The sequence below is a fragment of the Perca flavescens genome, chromosome 14 (assembly GCF_004354835.1).
Source record: "Perca flavescens isolate YP-PL-M2 chromosome 14, PFLA_1.0, whole genome shotgun sequence".
NCBI lineage: Eukaryota > Metazoa > Chordata > Actinopteri > Perciformes > Percidae > Perca > Perca flavescens.
The window spans coordinates 23,519,649-23,538,919 of NC_041344.1; the positions used below are offsets into that span (position 1 = coordinate 23,519,649).

Consider the following 19,271-nt stretch of genomic DNA (forward strand, 5'->3'; position numbering starts at 1 on the left):
TTCAGAGCTCACTCTCCAGTCAGCACAGTTTTGGATCAAATCCCCCCCCTTCTGCCCACGCTTTGGCATTTTCAAATGCTCAAAGATGGCGGATGGTGCTATGAGTGAGCGCCTGGCATCACAAGACATTTTACTCTCCAGAAATAAGGCAAACGACAAAGAGGCATTACTATAATTATTACTGCACTGCTTTGCATAGTGATAAATTGCCTCTTCACTCACAGCACTAGTTTATTTTTCATTTTTTTTAATAGTTTTCTCTTAAGTTCTAGCAATACTAAATACCGAAGTATGGACATGACTGATACATGTTGCTTATGGTACTACATATATAAATCAGGTCATTCCTGTAGGTACATAAAACATCTCATAGCTGTGATTGGTCATGTGTAGAAGTGGTAATGGTTTGTCTTGGTTTTTCTAATGGTTCTTTAAGTACCTGATATGGCATACAGGTTACATTTAAGAGATCTAAGGATCCAGCTCTATCCTGCTTTTCCACTGCAAGGATTTCTACAGTAAGTTCCCATCACACATGGTACAACGCATAGGCGCGGGAAGTAGGGGTGCTGGGGGAGCTGCAGCACCCCTTGTTGGCAAACTGCAATCAAGCCCGTATTACCCAATTGGCATTAATCATTATGGTGCTAATTATCCAATCAGAATAAAATAAAAGTTGTTTAATGTAATGATTGGGAGAAGGCCGCATGCACTGTGTAGATTGGCTAAAGATAAAGGTGGGTGGGCATAGAGCAGGTTGTTTACATCGCACTGATCCAATATCAGCTTTCTAAGAACGCGTTGAGATTGAAAGAGTGGAATTAATTTGTAACTGATCCCCGGTCAGATTGGGTTGCATCAGCGAGTGAAAGTGTGGAAAACGGAGAGAAAGCGGCTGCTATAAAAATGTCCCGCGAATAAATAGCTTTTTAAAAAGAGCTGGGAATGACGAAGAGGAGGATGTCGAGGAGCTAGCCAACGTTAGCTTGGAAGAATCGCTGCCTTCCACCAGCTACACTCAGCCACAGCTAACGGTAGCTAACGTTAACTTTAGCGAAGTTGTTGTGGAAAAAGACAGAAATGAGGCCGGTCATCAGCATTACAGAACAAGGTAATGGCCCCTCAGGTACCATCATCTCTGAAGACCCTGCACTACGGGGACCGATTACAGAGACCGTCCGGGAGGAAGTTATACCCAGAGGGATATTAGCCTTTCAGAATCGGCGGCTAAATGTCCAGCATCTCGGAGGGGGGACGAGGCTGGCGCCGCGGCAGAAAGACCCGCTCTCTCACTAACGAGGCACTGCCCTAACGGCGAAACGGTACCACGGGAGCGGATTCTATATTCACTGTCCACCGGAGACATTTGTTGCGTTGCCTGTAAAGTGCTCCCAACACACAGCAGCGCATGTGTAGCAGGGTTTAGCGAGCTGCTGAGGGAGCTGGACTTTGAGGATTTGATCTGCGACTTTGCAAAGAAAAAGACAAGAAATTAGAACTTCTAAAGGTAAGAGTTATTATGCTATCTGTAAATTGAGTAGGTTAATATAATCTGTTGTGACCGTGTGACCAGATAATGTACATATTTTGTTTAGTTTATTGAAATGCCATGCATATCAGACTTTTTGCACCATAATTTTGTGATGCTGCTATAGGCCTGTATGAGACAGTTGTCAAGTGCAGTAGCCTATATGTTGGCTTTTGCGGTTTGTGAAGTTGCAGCTGACTAAGTGACTGTTATTTTGCAACCTGCACTCAGCTGTGTTGTGTGATGGCATTGTTGTATCTTCAGTCAATCACGTTTCAGAATTACTATTGTGCTTTCTGCTTGGGTGATTTTTAGTAAATACTATATCGCCATAGTCTTGAGCCATACAACGCTTTGGTATGATTTAATTAATTGTAACACTGTCTTGTGATGTGTGAGTCAGATGGCAGTACTTGGTTTATTGAACTGGATGCCTGCTCAGCTGGACTAGTCATTCATCTTTTTTTTTTTATTATTTTTTATTCGATAGTGACAGTGGATAGACAGGAAAGGGGGAGAGAGAGGGAATGACACGCAGCAAAGGACCGCAGGTTGGATTTAAACCCGGGCCGCTGCAAAGGAATCTTTTGACCAGTAGTGACTGGCATGTGATTTAGTGCCCATTTAGTTCGCACCGTATGTAGCCTACTTCATGGAGGGGGGACAGCACCCCGCACCCCCTGCTGAAAATGACTTCCCGCGCCGCAGCCTGTGTGGCTGTTGAAATTAAAGTGACCTCACAAACAACTTTTAGTGCCAACACAAAACTTATAATTTCCTTTATTTTGGTAATTACAATTCTGGCCTAATACGTAAGTATGCAAGCCAAAAACAAATTAGCCAAAAATCTATTTCTGCATATATATATATATATATATATATATATATATATATATATATATATATATATATATATATATATATATATATATATATATACATACATACATACATACATACATACACACACATTTCTCAGCAGAAATAGATTTTCAATTCAGTTAATTTTTAAACATGGTTCCATGCAAAAAATGCCAACTTTTCATACCAGCAGCACTAGCCCATGCAGTCATGATAACTTAGGACTTTTCAGCACCATTGCAATTTCAGTGATATTGCAGTGTAGGTGTTTTGTTACGGAAACTATCCAAAGCAATTCGTCCAAATTGTTTTCCTGAAAATGTTGCTGCATTTTTACTCCAGTTCCATTGTAATTATGAAATATTACACACAGACAGTTCACTGAATTCATCTCTTTACTTATTCATTTACAAAAATGAACCGGGTGAGACTGTTGATCTGCGAAGGAGTCTCAGACCTACTCCTCATTGACACTTTCTTGGCTTTCAAACTAGCTAAACATTGATTCCTTCTTTCTCATCCTCGGGCCTATTATTTATCTGTCTTTTTCTCCACCTCTCTCTCTCTCTCTCTCTCTCTCTCTCTCTCTCTCTCTCTCTCTCTCTCCCTCTCTCTCTCCATCCTTCAAAAACTTGTTTAAATTCTTCTAATCACTTGTTTAATCTCTTCTCTTCCCATCAGCATTTTGGAGCTCAGGCGTATCGAGCCAACTGTCCTCCAGGATTCCGTTCCCCCTTCTAACAGGTGAGGCCGCTAACAACATCATTTTTTCCCCGTCCCTGAAGTTTGTAGACGGTTCTAATCTGCGTCGCCGAATGTACGTCCAACTGTAATTTACGTGGGAGTCTGTGCACGCACACTGCAGCTGCGACTCAGTCCTCCATTGATTCGTATTCTATTTCATGAAACTGTCAGCTTTTGTTACATATAAAAGTGCTTCCATCGTGCAATAAATCTTCCTTAGTAGAGATTAAACAATCCTCTGTGAGAATGATGCTAAATATAAGTCACATTAGATTGTAATGCGCTGCACACATGTGAATCAGAAGTGAGAGCGTGTGCCTGTGTCGGAATGAATGTGTGCATGTACGCTTGTGAATGTATGGGCTTGTGTGTATTTGTGTGAAAAAAAAACCTGCCACACGCTATATAATTGAATATGGGGAAAAAAGGGTTTTATTTGTCCCGGTGTCACTCCTGATGGATGCCCCTCATAAGACAAGCACAATCAGGGATCATTCCTCATCTTTCCTCCCACTCCTTACACTTCCTCTCCATCATATTTTATTCCCTTAGCCCAACCCTTACTCTTTTTTTCTCCCTCCTTTTTCTTTGTTGGCACTGGTAGCTAGTGGTGTCACAGTGAATTTCATGCTGCCACATGTTGTGTCTGTTCTGTCCTAGTTGAGAGGGAAGCAGGCTGTCTTTAATTACAAGCCCTATGACCATCACAAGGCAAAGCAAAATGGCAGAGCTTTAGAACAGACAGCTTTTTACTTTGCTCCACCATCATATTTACATCATTTTACACTTTTATGACAATACATTCTGCATGTGGAGCATCAGTGAAGAGGTTGTTTAAGGCCACATCATTGTTGTATTAGTTTTCAGTGGTTTGATAACACAACGTGCACATTCCCTCCATCCTTTGAGTGTCATGTTTTGGATGTGAGCAGTTTTTGGGTGCTGCCACGAGCTCTCCGAGTTGAACATGCACACATCTATACATATGTTAAACTAACAGAAAATGAAAATTCATCCCAATCGAAGGTGAATGACGGGCGGTAACGGACTAGCGCCCCCTTGTGGCCGTTGGATTCATCGGCCATCGGATCACGGATATGTTGGATTTTCCTCGGGGCAACCGTGGGTCACAGAGGTTTGTAGAGGAGCTAATGTTCGCACCTCCCAAATCTTACGACACTTACGTGTGTGGTGTGTTCCAGCTGTATGTCCCCTTTCCACCCATAGTCCAACACCCCTGGTGATATCCATAGCCAGAGGCATCACCATGCCCCCAGCTCAGTAGGAAGGCGACTGTTCTCACAGATTAGGGTGCTAATCACCCATCTATAGATATAACACTTCTTGCTCTATCGAAGCTGTGACAGAGAAGGTGAACAATACACCCTGTGTGATCACAGCCATCCTGACTCTGCCACTGTTACACATAATGTCCAATTGCCAGCCTATCAGCTACCAAAAGGCACAAAGATGACGCTCATTTTGTGTCTTTATTGGCGTGTCCGTTATGTAAAAACAGCAGTAAAAACCTCACCGTTTTTGTGTGAGAATAAATACTGAGTGCATATCTTTGAATCAGCTGATTTTTCGCTGAGCACAACGTGTATGTGAGTGTATCTGCGTGTAGCCTCCCCCTTCAAAACCACTGCATGCTGATTGTTCTCTAAATGAGGACTCTATCCTAAAAAATGTGCCCTAGCATTTATATTCATAATTTGTAATTACTGTGAGTTAAAAGCTGATCCACAGTGGGTTGCGTCTCCTTTCGTGCTTAGTGTCTGTGTGTGCAGTTGCAACTCTAAAGCTGGCCTCATTCACCTTGTGTGGTGAACAGCAGTTGCCGGAGGGGCCCATTTCTCAGTTAGCTTCAAACAGATAGTCTAATAGCGGCTCAAAAGACACAAGCTCTTCACGCTGTCTTCTTCTTTCCTCTCCTCTCTTTTAAGTGAGGCAGAAATATGCCTTGTTGTGGTGGAATGAGTAAAGATTTGACTGAGTCGATGAAGTTATTAATATTTAACAAAGCTCTTTAAACTTACACGACACAACTGCCTAGTTGAACCAAAAGAGACGGAAATGAACAACAGAGAAGTAAATGAGTGGAAAAGAAGAACAGAAAAAAGTAGATCCTTTTGGAGTGACAGAAAAGAACGCAAAAAATACTTCTTTTTACATGAAATGAATTACCTAAAGATGAAGGAGAAAGGCCTTGGCCAAGAGGCAAATGTCCAATTGATTGTGTTTTTATAGAAGGTTAGTTTTCTTGCAGCAGTATGATTTTTCATGAAAAAGGAACCTTATGAATCAATTCTGTTGGTTACATCAAAGGCAGACAACAAAAAATGTCTTTGAAATTAAATCGCATTTTCAATCCCTCTTAAATTCCACAATGCTTTTCATCAACAATCCCTTTGTGGCACTGTATTTTCTCAGAATTTCAAATGCCATTTTCTTTCTGCCTCCTTTTGTGTGCCTTCAGTGAGCATGAAGAATTGAGGCTCACGGCAGCAGGCTTGATAACCGGAACTCCACACCAAACGGTGGGGTGACTGTTGGTGTCAAACTGTCGCAAACCGATCTGTGTCAGACACAAGACAGGTGAGAGGTGAGCGCTGCAGCATTTTATGGTTCAGCGGTGTCATTTTGGGGACACAAGAGGAAGAATGAACATGAAAAGAGGGACATGGTTTTTAACAGCCATTATACCCTTTCTTTTCAGTCTCACAGTCTTCAGGCTCTTTGCTCTTTTCTGCAACCTTTTCTCTGGGGTGCTCGTCTCAAGTGACCTCCCTTTTCATCTCCCTCACACCATTCTCACACCTTGCATTGTGTATCTTTAGCCTCCGATAATCGGCAAATGCATCACTGAAAGACAGCATGCGAGTCAAATTCAATCAATCAAATTTGATTTAAAAGTGAAAATCACCATTCAATATGGTTCGCAGTGCACTTTACAATTAAATAAACAGAAATAAGACCGCAACAAAACATTTTGACAGTCGAATATAATCCCAAAATATTTAAGTTTGCATAATCAGTGCGGTTACATGCCCAGCAGTAACCGGCGTATAATTGAATAACCAGTATTGCGGCTGTAAGCAGTCCAACAAAGTGCTGCTGCGAGGGATTAAACACTGAGAGATGCATAAACACACTGTGACGCGTTCAAGATTGTATTGCAATGATTTATTCCTCCACGCGTAAAAAATACAACTAGCACTGCAGTTACCAAATGTAAAGTTACTTTGTGAGTCAAAATAAGTGCGTTAGTGCGGCGTTCAACAGAAAGTGTTCGCTCCCAGGCTCACCCCCTCTCTGTCAAAGCCCAAAAAACCTAGGTGAACAGATGAAGCCAACAAATATGTTCCGCTCAAACCGCGATGAAAACGCCCACTACCTACAATATAAGTGCACAATATAGTAATCAATAAATAATATAAATGAGACCATAAACAACATACAATATGCAGCTCCTACAACCAGGTTATGCCAGTTCTCCCTGTTCTCAGGAGCTGGGAAGAATTACAGGTGTTACTCTACCTCCGGTACAGTAGGTGGCGCTCTTCTAACGCACAGCTGTCTTTTTCTTCTGGTCGACCTATGTCAAAATGATACCGAACGACCACTAAATTAGTCAAATTTTACAACTAAATGCTTCATTCACACATTTTGTCACAGCGTATGAAAGGACAGCGCTCTTGCCAGATGACAGAGAGCTTTGTTTGGCTCATTATCTGTAACGTTCAGTGTCGGGTGTCGGGCTAACTAACATTAACATTAGCCAGGGCTTGTTCCCTCTACTTCTTTGCAGGGACACAGTGTTGACAGTCCCAGAGATGGACAATCTGTTTAGCCATCTCCCGGTGTCCGCTGCTCTGCGGGGATTGAAGCAGACGGGCCGTAGTTTGCCGCTGCTGCTGATTCCGAGCACCGCTGTTTGGTTTTGTTGTATCGAAGCGACGGTATGACGGTCACAGCGCTGACAGATTATTTTCTGGTCAAAAACTAGTGGTGGGCAGCTACATTACATTCCACTGGTATTGATCAATACCAGTGTAATGTAATGAGATTGATGCTTTAGTTTTAGTATCTCTCAAGTAGGCTATGCACTGCTGCGGTTTTATCAAAGAGGCGACCTGGCTGTCTGTGTCTTGGTAAGTGCCGTTGCTTTCAAGTGCCGCTCCTGTCACAGCGTGGAGCAGGCACACTTTGCTCCTCCACCCCCCCCTTGTGATTTTATGTTGTACCGTCACGTGACTTAGCGGCGGCAGGCAAACAAGCAAGCAAGCAGCCAGGCCCGCCATTAGCACACACACACACACAAGCAGGACAGAGATAGAGCAGAAGAATGGCAGAGAGGAAGAGGAGCGCTGCGTGGCTACATCTTTCAGGCCAAAAATGAAACAACGGCAAGCTGTATAATTTGTAAAATGGCTGTAAGATACAGTGTTGACATAACAAATTTATACAAGCATATGAAAATTCTGTCCTGGGTTTTAACTTATTAATAACCCAAAGGAAAAAAATCACAAAACCACTTAAAAGGTCATGAAAATTCATTCAGATTAATTAAAGATCCATTAAAGGTTCCATGGCATGAAAATTTCATTTCATTTTTAACATTAATATGAGTTCTCCTAGCCTGCCTATGGTCCCCCAGTGGCTAGAAATGGCGATAGGTGTAAACTGAGCCCTGGGTATCCTGCTCTGCCTTTGAGAAAATGAAAGCTCAGATGGGCCGATCTGGAATCTGCTTTTTATGTCGTCATAAGGGGAAAGGTTACCTCCCCTTTCTGTTTTGCCTGCTGCCCACAGTTGCCCAGAAAATTTGGGCCGCCCATGAGGAAATAGAGCTACAACTCTGGCCTCAAGCTGGTCAAGGCCACACCCCCACCCTCCACCTTCCTCCCCCTCGCTCCTCCTCAATAGCATTTAAAGCTACAGACACAGAAATGGCACATCCTAAGGAAAGCTCATTGTGGGACTGGCTCATAGTGGCTGTAATTCTGCACCAAGGCTGAATTTCAGGAAAGAGACTTCAGATACAGTATTAGGGGACCACTAGGGCCTATATAAAAGCATCCAAAAAGCAGCATGTCATAGGGCCTTTAAAAAGTATCGGTATCGTATCGGCGATACTGGCCCTGTATTTACTTTGTATCGGTATCAATATCAAATTTTGCAGTATCGCATACCACTATCAAAAACCACTTCAGTGGAGTGGGGAGGGGCAGTATGGAGCATACACAGACGTTTAACCCAACCTAACTCCGATTGAGGTGTATACATGCAGGAATACCCCGGTTAATTAAGGAGTTTTCTAGGTCTGTTAACCGGGTTATGAGAACTCTGGGGTAACTGAATATAATCGTGTATATATATATATATATATATATATATATATATATATATATATTTTTTTTTTTTAACTGCATGTAAATGCACTGAATGTGTGTACAGAAGGCTTGGTTTAGATCAGTGGTTTCTCTTCAGCGGCCCCTATGGCTACTATAACACAGTGGAAGAACAGCTGTTTTGCTGGACGTTTCTATCCTTTACTTTAAGCTAACTATTTCTGTTGAGTATATTTGACAATATGAATAGAAAAGCCATGTTAAATAGCCTATGCAGTTATGTCATATTAGAACGTGTGTGCCTGCGTCCACTAGGATGCTATTGTGAGCATGCACAGAATAAACGGTCGGTGAGTTCCCAGACCAAAGAGATGATGGCGGTCTGTCATTTTTCTCCCGTGCCACTAGAAGGTGCTGGCTAACCACTTTGGTGACTGTAATAACGATAGACTGCTGCAGAAATGTCTAACGCTACAATTTCAAATGTTTATTAATTACTTATTTCAACCATTTGTTATGATACTAGTTTAGTGTCTTTAGAGAAGTGGGCGTGGTTAGCTGATTGACAGAGACAGACTGACATGTCACATGAGGGGGGCATGTTTGTGTGATGCAGATTTAGCCCAGGCCAAAGTGGCAGGTGTGGAGGGAGTGTGAGTGGTAGGATTTTGGATGAAACGCAGAGCGGAGTTTAAAAATGTTGGAGCATTGCCACATCTTCCGTTCCACTCCGCTAAAATTTTGCCCAGGTACAGCTCATACCATGAGTTCGAAGCATGCCCGAGCCTGTCTCTGTGACTGTAGCGCGGCCAGTACATGCAGTACATGCAGATGAATGGCGACTCCCTCCATGCCCCCAGTGCCTGTCATCCGGTGGCCATTTTGCTTGCGGAGCTCCAGGCATGATTGGGAAGGCAGGCGCCGTTCATCTGATAAATACAATGCAGCTCTTTTCCTCTTTTTGAAGCGAGTGGTGAGCGATTTGAGTGGAGTGGGGTGAAATACGAGTTGAGTGTGGAGCAATATTAAGCGGAACAGCCTGGAGCAGCTTTGAGCAGGGGAGCGGAGGGAACGAACAGCTCCTTGCATAAGGTGCGGATATTCTCACTGCTCCACTCCACTCATATGCTCTGGTAGGCTAACTAGTCTATTTCAACTTCTCTGCTCGCTTGCAGACTAGTTTCAGACAAACTTTCAATTACAACATGTAGTGTTAATTACAATAATGAATTGATTAAGGTTGATGGGCAGCTCACTGGTTATTGTTGATACAGTAATGATCAGCATCGCACTGATTTGTAATCATATCATTTTATTTTTCTTCTTAACACACTTGAGTTAATAAAGTGAGCTTCACGTAACTCCTGCAACTGCCGAAGTACACCATGGTGTACAAGTAGCCCTGTCGGGAATCACTGGTTTAGATTAAATCCGGATACCAATTTAGAAAGTGGATTTGAGATTTTTTTTTCTGAAGCCCGCATTTGTTGGATACAATTGGGTTTTGGCAAGAGAGCTAGTGAGAAACAGTGAGGGATTTTTGTCTGTGAGGAAGTGAGAACAAGAAAAAGAGGATTTATTCCCCCTTTCTGTTGACCAAAGTCAAAGATCAAAGCCATGCAAACAGCATCCTTGCCTTGATATATATATTTTTTGAATTTCATCGTTTGGACGTGAAAAAAGACACAAGGACCCACACAGCAGCACACAGTGATGTGAGCACACCGAGTGACGTTGATGTGCATACACGGATATACATATTTATGAGATCTTTCTGTCCCTCTCTGTCACAGACACGGAAATGCACATGGCCATACTCACACACCAGCCATCCTCTCATAAGCATCTACATGTAGCTAATCACTCCTACAGACGTGTGCACAAATGCATGCAACACTGCAGTGCAGATCAGTGAGGACAATCAATCAGTAATAGCATCTTGTGACTGCTCCCGGATTTCTTCCCTTTGCCCTCTAGTGTCTTAAATATTTAGACTGTTTGACATCAAATTAATACATGAATGTCAATGAGGCAGATCTCAGTCCCCTAAGCGTACACACACACACTCACAGAAAAGAGGGGGCATGAAAAAGCAGCAGGATGCAGTCAAAAGCAACTCATCTCAAAAACCAAAGACGGGAGCAGAGTCCTTTGTAGTTTATGGCTTGGTTATTGTACAGTCAAACTCCATTTTTGGACGGCTTGATTCAAGATAGGTAGAAGATTGCTTGTGGATACAGTGCAGGCCGTGAGTGATCTTCTGATTGTTACTTCAGAAAAAAATGATCTCTAGTCTTTGTCATACAGAGAGGGAAAAGCCGGTTTGAAGTATCCTATTTTATGGTGGTGTCTGATTCTCCTTGAAAGTGAAACCAGTAATAAGGCAGCTTGAATACAGCCCTCTAAAGCACCTGTATATCAAGGATCTCATCTCAGACAAAGCCACACAGTCCGTTCCTTTACACCTTGGGATGATGTAACATCTGCCTCAATTTATTGCATAGTAGCCCTGACTAATGGCTCTAAAGCAAATACTGGCTTTATTTATCTGCTGAGGCTTCTGAAGTTTATTCTTTGTAGCATATTGCCAAGACTCACAATTTCTTTGAGTGCACACTCAGTACTTTTCATGTCCATGGAGCTTTTGTGGACAATACGATGCGTCTAATGTATGCACATTCTACAAGTCATGAATACGTCTATGCCCTTCAAGAGGCAGTGTGATTTTGTTTTTGTTTTTTGCCGTTTTCTTTTTACAGTACTAGTGGGTTTGAATGTGGCTTTTGTAGCAGAAATCTCGTGTTCTGTCTCAACTGTGTTTGTATAGCACGTCTTACTGCATACAGTAGAAACCCATAGAAAATAGCTGCTGCAAAAGTAAAGATTGTATTAAGTAAAACGGAAAAAAATTGACCGGGATCTCCAGGAATTCCAGACTGTCATCTCTTTTATCTGTGTCTGTGGGAGATGCCGAGTTTTAACCAGGCAGTGAGGTGTCACCCTTGTAAAACATTGAGTAGTGCACTTTAGGAAACCAGCCCCTTTAAAGAGACATGCCCAGGATGGACATGCTCAAGTTACACTCCTCCCTGCACACTACCTTGATAAAATTGTTTGTTTGAGCCTAGAGCATTTCATTGTTTTGTTACTCAGAGTTGGGCACTGAGCTGGGTATACAAATCCATCGCAAACACTGGAGCCTGCGGTTATAAAAGCCCTCCTGCTTTGATGAAATTACCTTTTTTTAAATTCCTGTCCAAAAGATTTGTGTGCAAATATCAACACATTTGAAGTGACGCTGCTTTAACACTAACACCATGTGGGAGGAAAAAGTATCCAATTATCTATTTACTTTATGGGGCCTGCTCTGTAGCAGCTCTGAGGGCCAGATGTACTAACGTTTTTGCACCCACTTCAGGCGTATTTGTTTCGCAGCGTGCACGTAAAAGCATGGCGAGGTACGTACAGGCCGCACTGAGGTTAAAGCGCGAACTGCCTGTCGCGGGAACTGAAAATGGCAAATTGCGCTTTTCCGTGTCATGCTTTGATTTTATTTTATTTTATTTTATTTTATTAGGATCCCCATTAGCTGATGCAAGACATCAGCTAGTCTTTCTGGGGTCCACACAAAACATAAAACATTACAACAGATAAGACATTTTCAGACAAAACAGACAATGCATATGCATTCACGGGAGGGTCAAGGGGAAAGTGGGAGTTTCCCATAAAGAGATGGGAGAGGAAGCGTAAAGTGCGCCTAATTATGTATACCGCGTTATGTACAAAAAACATGCGTGAAAGCGCGCCTCTATTTTGCGGTGAACATTCTCTGCCTCTTAAAAGCAGGTGTAAACGTGGAAGCAAGTTTCCTCACATATCCCTCCTGGTGAAATGGCAGCAGTAATCCGAGCAAGACGAAGACATAGGCCAAGGAGACAAGCTGAAACGTTTTTTGCCACAAGGATCAGACAAAATCATTAAGCGTTACAGATTAAGCAGCCATGCAATATTAAAGACAGGCTACTGGAAGAAATCAAAGATGACAATGAATCATAGCACCAGTACTTAACGCTTTGCTACAGCGCAATTTATGGTATAGTGGGCGGAGAAAGGCACTGATTACCCGAGGAACTGCTGGTTTGGTAAATTCGACGTAAGCTGAAGTATCACAGCGTGCGCTTTCTGCGGGTTGGCCGTGGTCCTGTACCATGTAAATGTACGTACATCTGGCCCTCAGTGTAAACCTCGCCTAGTTGGTAGAGTAACAGGGGCCACATAAACAAGCACATCATGCCTTTCTCCACCTAAATGATTACTGGTTGAGTTACACTCAAAACTTATATTTTGATGAAATATGAGTTTGGTATTGCAAAATATGTAAAATATAATCTGTCCTAGGTGAAAAGATCTGTGTGTGCTCAGTTCATGTCTGGTATAATCCCTCTCTATATTGAAACAGGATGTTGGTCGGGCACCAGTGAGCAGTGCGTTATTTATGTGATCTCAATGAAATCGAAAATGAAGTTCATTTTATCATGATTTAAGATTGCAATTATTTAACAAAAGATGAGGTAGGATATAGATCTGTTAGTTTGGTTGTTTGAACATAAGACATTTTAATGTTCATACTTTTCAGAACAAGCATGGGCTAAAAGGAAGACTGCTTTGTAGCGATGATTCTGTCTGGAAGTGACATATTTAGCTATTTATTTATTTATGTATTTATTTAATGTTTGTAGTTTTGTTTTAAGTATGAAATATTTAGTTGGACAATTGTGTTGTGGCTGCTGTTTTCTTTATTCTTTATTTTGTGCAAAGTAGAGTATGTTGTGCATGGACATTGGACCGGAAGTTTTGAATGAAATTACTTTTGTATTGGTATCGTGTAATTCCGTGTGCAATGAGCCACTTAGTGGCATGACACGTAAATAAAATATCATATCATACACTTTCAAATGATCCTTTAGTGTGTTGTATGACTAACCTCAACGCTGCTTTTAAAGAGGAAAGCTATCAAGTTAAGAAGTAAGATCATGTCAAATTAAATCATGACGCATATAAGTGAATGCCGGTTTGTGGACAACACCATGCAGGGCACTGTAATGATTGATTTTAGAAGTTAAGAGTGTTTTCTACGAGCTCTACGCCGTTAAGAGCTTCTTATTGCTGGCTTTTTGTGATGCCTGGACGTGATGCTGAATACAATTTAAAGTGATGAAAAGGTTTTGACAGTCCCCATGAGTTTCACGTCATCGATCTGTACGAGACCTATACCACATAAACATGTGGCAAATTACATATGTATTATAAATAATAAGAAAAGAGAAGCTGTGGAAACTTTAAAAAAAGAACACAGTAAATGTGGCATTTCAGCTCCAAAAGAGATTAATATATTAGGCCAGTGCTTCCTATCGGTGGTTAATTTATGATTCTTTCTAAGAGCATCTTATGCTTTTGGGAAACAGGGCCCAGGCTAGTTAAATGGCATCAAATAAGGCATAAGCTACTGTATATTTATGTTTTCACTCACCTGTGTCCAAACGAGAGGGCCTATTTACTTATGAAGATCACACTCCATATTTGTGTGTAAACCACATTTACATTGAGTTGTTTGTGCACTCAGATTTTCTGTTTTTCAGGCCCATCGAGCCAGAGTGACGCAAAGTAATTGTGTTTGTGCTGAAGACATTGTTGCACAATGAAAATTCACTCGACTCCGTTATTTCCCCGTTAGCAGCCTAATAAATATTTGCGTTATGCAACTATAGTTAATTTTTATGAGTAGTAATCTACTTCTCTTTGGGGACTGAACCACAGTGAGATTCATCAAGTGAGGCAGAGGCAAAGGACACATCCGACCCCAGTCAGTGCTCAAGTTCATTAGTGAGCATCTGTATTCGGTACACACACAAGTTAGGCCCTTAATACAAAATGCAAACTGTATGCACTTTCCAAATGAATTGAGTGATGCGTAGTAATAACAAAATCTCATTGTGCTGTGGTGATAGTGAAATGGTGATCGTTCAACAGTGCAGTCATTTTTGCCAGCAGACCTTCTCATACATAATGCATCCAAATCATTGCATTTTTTCCTCCATTCTGGGCTACAATGCATATTTCATCAAGTCAGTGAAATATTTAGCACTCTTACGATTTGATATTCTCTTCTAAAGGGGATTTCAGTTTATATATTTTCTTCACATCACTCGTGTCTCCTCTGGGACCAAACTTCCGGGGATGCCTTTATTTGTTTGTTTACCAGAGAGATGTTTGATTGGTTAATGCTGGAGTAATGATCAAAGAGGCAACCAATCAATTCAAGAGATTATTAAGGCTCAGAGGCCATTGATCTGTAAGAGGGCAGAGCCACTGGTTGGGCTCATGCCAACTGATTTGATTGAAATTAGAGAAGCTCAAACTGTGCGGCTTCTCTTCCTCTGCCCTCACATTTCAAATGTCAAATGTTATTCATTTGAAGAGATTGACAAAAAATTGGTGGAGGAGGAGAAGCAGAGCTTTGGTGTTCTCTTGTCATAAAATGATCTTCAACTAATGAAAAATTATCACTTTATACAAAATGTCAAAAGTTGTTATTTGCTAAAAATGAAAAGGTTGCTGGGTGTAAAAGTTTCAGAAGATGTGGTGCAAATCTGACATTGGTCTTAAACATTTTTGTCATTTAAAAGAAATCACCCTCTGGGTTACTTTTAGAATCATTCAGACATGCAGCTGAGAGAACCGACTTCAGGGAAACTTTCAGGGAGATGTCTGCAATTAAAACTGTCTACTCTCAACTCCGTTATTTAACTCCAATAAAAATAATAATAAAAACAAATAGTTTGACATTTGGGGAATTATTATTAGCTTTCTTGCCAAGAGTTAGATGAGAAGATACCACTCTCATGTCCGTAAGCCAATATGAGGCTTCAACAAGGAGACTGTTAAATTAGCATAATGACTGGGAGCAGGGGGGGGAACAGCTCTACAAAGGTGAATCCACTAAAACTCACTAATTAACACATTATAAATCGTTTGAAAGAAACAGGCTAACTGGGTCCCCATGCTCCTGCTCTTTATGCTAAGCTGACCATCTCCCAGCCATAGCTTCATATTTAATGGACAATTACGAGAGTGGTATTGATCTTATCATCTATTTCTTGACAAGAAAGTAAGATTATGTCTTAAAATGTCAAGCTATTCCTTTTTAGAAAGCTACAATTATGCAAATTTAACAAAGTTCTTTATGCCAGTGTCATTTTTCCACTATCCTACAATTGGATTTTAACCAAATAAAATGAAAGCATCTTCTGAAGTGCTGAAAGGAGACGCAAACATGTTAGTGCTTGTGGCAGCCATGAGTACTAAGAACTAAGTGTACCTGAACACATCCTTTGTGTTCATTCAGTCCGCGGTGCATAATGGGCCATGGACATGTTTTCTTCAAATCCTTTTAAACACAGGCACATTTCTGAATAACCCATTGAACGTGGGGATTTTTTTTATGCTCAAGTTGAAGTTCCTTAAAAAGTCCTGTCAACTCAACCCACAAAATCAAAGGACCTGATTTTGAGTAGCGGCAATTAACCAATCTTCTTCTGCTGCCTTAAAGCTATAGTGTGTAATTTCTGTCTCCCCCATGATGAATTCTATGTAATAACAACACTGTTGGCGCGTCCACATGATACAAGCCTTCCGTGATCGTGCACGTGCCCCAACCCCTCCTCCAACGCAGTTGCTAGTAACCAAGGAGGACATGGAGGATTAAAAACACACGATGGACTCTTCAGAAGAGGTAATTATCTTGACTCGATCTTCTGCGCCCGAAAGTCACTGGACGCCACAATCTTCTGAACACAGCCATACTGAGTAAATACAGAGAGAGTTGTGTGGAGCTGATAGATTTAATTAGCTTTATAGCAACTCATTTGGCAATTGCTTGAATGTAACGGACGTTCAATAATATCACAAAGATACGCACTAAATCTTTAATATCAAGCAGATGCATGTGTTGACGTTTTTTTAAATCATGGTATCCAATGCTCGAGTATTATACGGTCCCAGAATAATGAGGTTGGTGTTTGCAACCCCCCAACCCCTCAACAACGAAAAAGAGTGCTGCAAACTAGTGTAAACGGCCGTTTCTACACGCCTATCCCTGCTGATTTTGAGGGATTTTTGTTAATTATCTGATTAATAAATGTAAACAAATGCTTTAATGACAGTTTGATTTATTTTTAGTTTTAGCAGCTCACACCTAGCCTTGTCCAATGTGTTCCAGGCTCTGTGGATTTTTCACCTGTATGTGACTTCCTCTCTTCCCCTGCCCCCCCTTCAGACTCCTGTGTTCCAGGACCTCCTGATTTACAAATACAGCTCTGAATATAACACATGAAATGTACCAAACTCACACAGTAATGTAAAAAACATTCCCCAGTCTAGAATATGTTATTTCATTTTTTTTCTATCCAACTATCTGGCTCAAGAAATGATCTTGCGACCCCCTTCGGGGTCCCGATTCAGGTTGAGAACCACTGGTTTAAGGTATCTTTTGTTCAACATGTATTATAAATCGGGCCAGTGAAGTCTAAAATATGAGTTTATATTTTACTTTAGCACCCTCATCAGGTGTTTTGAAACTCTTAAAAACAAAATGAAGCATTACAATATGTTCTATCAAAATCCGATGAGATATGTAAAAGTTTTGACGTATCAAAGAAGAAATGTTGCTCTTTAGTTGGAGTTCTCCTCTCAAGGCAATTACTATAATGTGTTATAACACAGTGCTGATACATCATCCCTCTAAGCTTCATTAAATTTAGGCCCGTGATGTCTGTGATGTCACCTGAGATATAATGTCTGACGGTCAATTAACACAGCCAGTGACTTCATTGTGTGGCAGACAATGTTGTGCTAGTCAATCTGTTCTTTTCCATAGCTTTTGTCTAATATGCATCATTACCACCCGCCATAAAGAGGAGGTTATGTGATCTGGTCTGAACCTGCTATTATTATGAGTTTAAAAGATGGTAAAGTTAGGTTTTTTAAGGAAAAAGTAAACAAATATCTGAGTAACACGAGTCTATTGGTAACGAGCAAAACAAATGTCTGACACATTTTGATTGACCTCATTGTGTCAATTAGGTTGTAGACCAATCTCCATAATAAAATCTGTACTTTCTGAGTAAGCGTCCGACAAATTGTTTTCCATCCTGGCAATATCCATTTCATTACAGTGACAGCTTTGTATTTGAATACCAACAAGGCTGCTGTTGTCTCACAACTCGGGATGCCGGCGTGGCAGGTGTTCAAATTGATAATATTGGCCCAGGTGCAGCTGATATGGGTAACAACAAGAAATGACTGAAGCTGTTTCACACCCTCCGTTCCTTTCATAGTGATATGAATAAAAAGGGTTTAGAGTGCTTCCAAATTGTAATTATTCTTTTTTTGTGTGTAAAATAATTCAATTTAAATTCAAAACTTCTGTTACAGGCCCACCAAACCTGACCTCAACAAACCACCTTCTTTGCAACACTGTGAAGTCCTGAGGGACTTTCTTTAAGTCTGCTTCATCTTCGTCCCTACTCCCAATCTCGCATCGTGGTTCACCCTTTAAAATCTCAGAAAACCATTTCTCACCTCATCCCTTAACTGGACCATCTCTCACATAATACTTCAAAAAATAAAATAATTTGATTTATGGAGCCTGTTGGGTATTAAGAAAAGTTTCTTTTCTTTTTCTTATCCTTAATGTATATTTTTTTTCACCTATGTCCACTTAATGTGTATTTGTGTTATTCTTTTGTGTGTAATTTGTTTTCTTTTGAGCTGCTGTAGCACAGGAATTTCCCCAGTGTGGGATTAATAAAGTCTATCTTATCTTATGTGAGTTTCTGCACAGAAATTATTTGGAATATTTTTTTAGTTGCTACTTTTTTTCCTGCTGACCTTGCCATTGTGGAAGAAATATTTAAATGGTTTGCTTAAGTAAAAGTGCAGACATATTAGCAATAATATGTATTTAAAGTATTAAAAGTATTGATGATGCAGAAAGGCCAGTATTTCATTATTGTTGATGCGTTAACTTTAATGTTGAACTTAGCCAAGGTGGAGCTAACTAACGGTTTCATACTGTTGGGTAGTTTAATCTGTAACACTTTATCATATTTTATAAACAGATCATATGATTTGTATGTAAAATCTTAATCTGAACAGTAAGTAGTAACTTTAGGTGTCAGCTAAATGCAGTAAAACGTAAAATGTTTCCCTCTGAAATGTAGTTGAGTAGAAGTATAAATTAGCAGAACATAGGAGCACTCAAGTGAGGTACAGCTACCTCAAAAATCTACCTATGCAGCACAAAGCACTGTACTTAGTTTTTAACCATGCACATAAATGTTTAAAGTACACCATGCTAAAACCACCCTTTCACACTAATGCTAGCCTGGAGGAGAAGCATCTTCTGCTGTCAAAAAAACAATTATTCATAACAAAAACTGTCTCTTTAAGATAAGATCCGTCCAGATCCAAGACAGTTTTTGCAGCTGTGGGGGAAAAAACAGCTTTCTTACACATTAGCTCACCCACTTAATGCTGTTCTGACATGCCACACTACACTGTGCAGTCAATCAGAAATTACCAGATTTCATGGCTTTCCTTTACCCTTTGCTTTTGCTGTTTGCCATGATACCTTAAGGTGTGTGTTGTCAGTATATACAGTATATGTATTAAACATTAAATGTGCTTTATGTTAGATAGGTAAACAAACGTATATGATCTTTGTC

The 19,271-nt window shown here is 40.7% G+C and overlaps 1 long non-coding RNA gene across 1 annotated transcript; it reads left to right on the plus strand.

The window, feature by feature from the left end:
- The first annotated feature begins 1,492 nt into the window (after positions 1-1,492).
- On the plus strand, positions 1,493-18,244 carry LOC114568337 (uncharacterized). The gene is made up of 3 exons (XR_003694268.1): positions 1,493-1,507; positions 3,071-3,133; positions 17,980-18,244. It is a non-coding gene; the product is annotated as an uncharacterized LOC114568337 (long non-coding RNA).
- Positions 18,245-19,271: the final 1,027 nt, after the last annotated feature.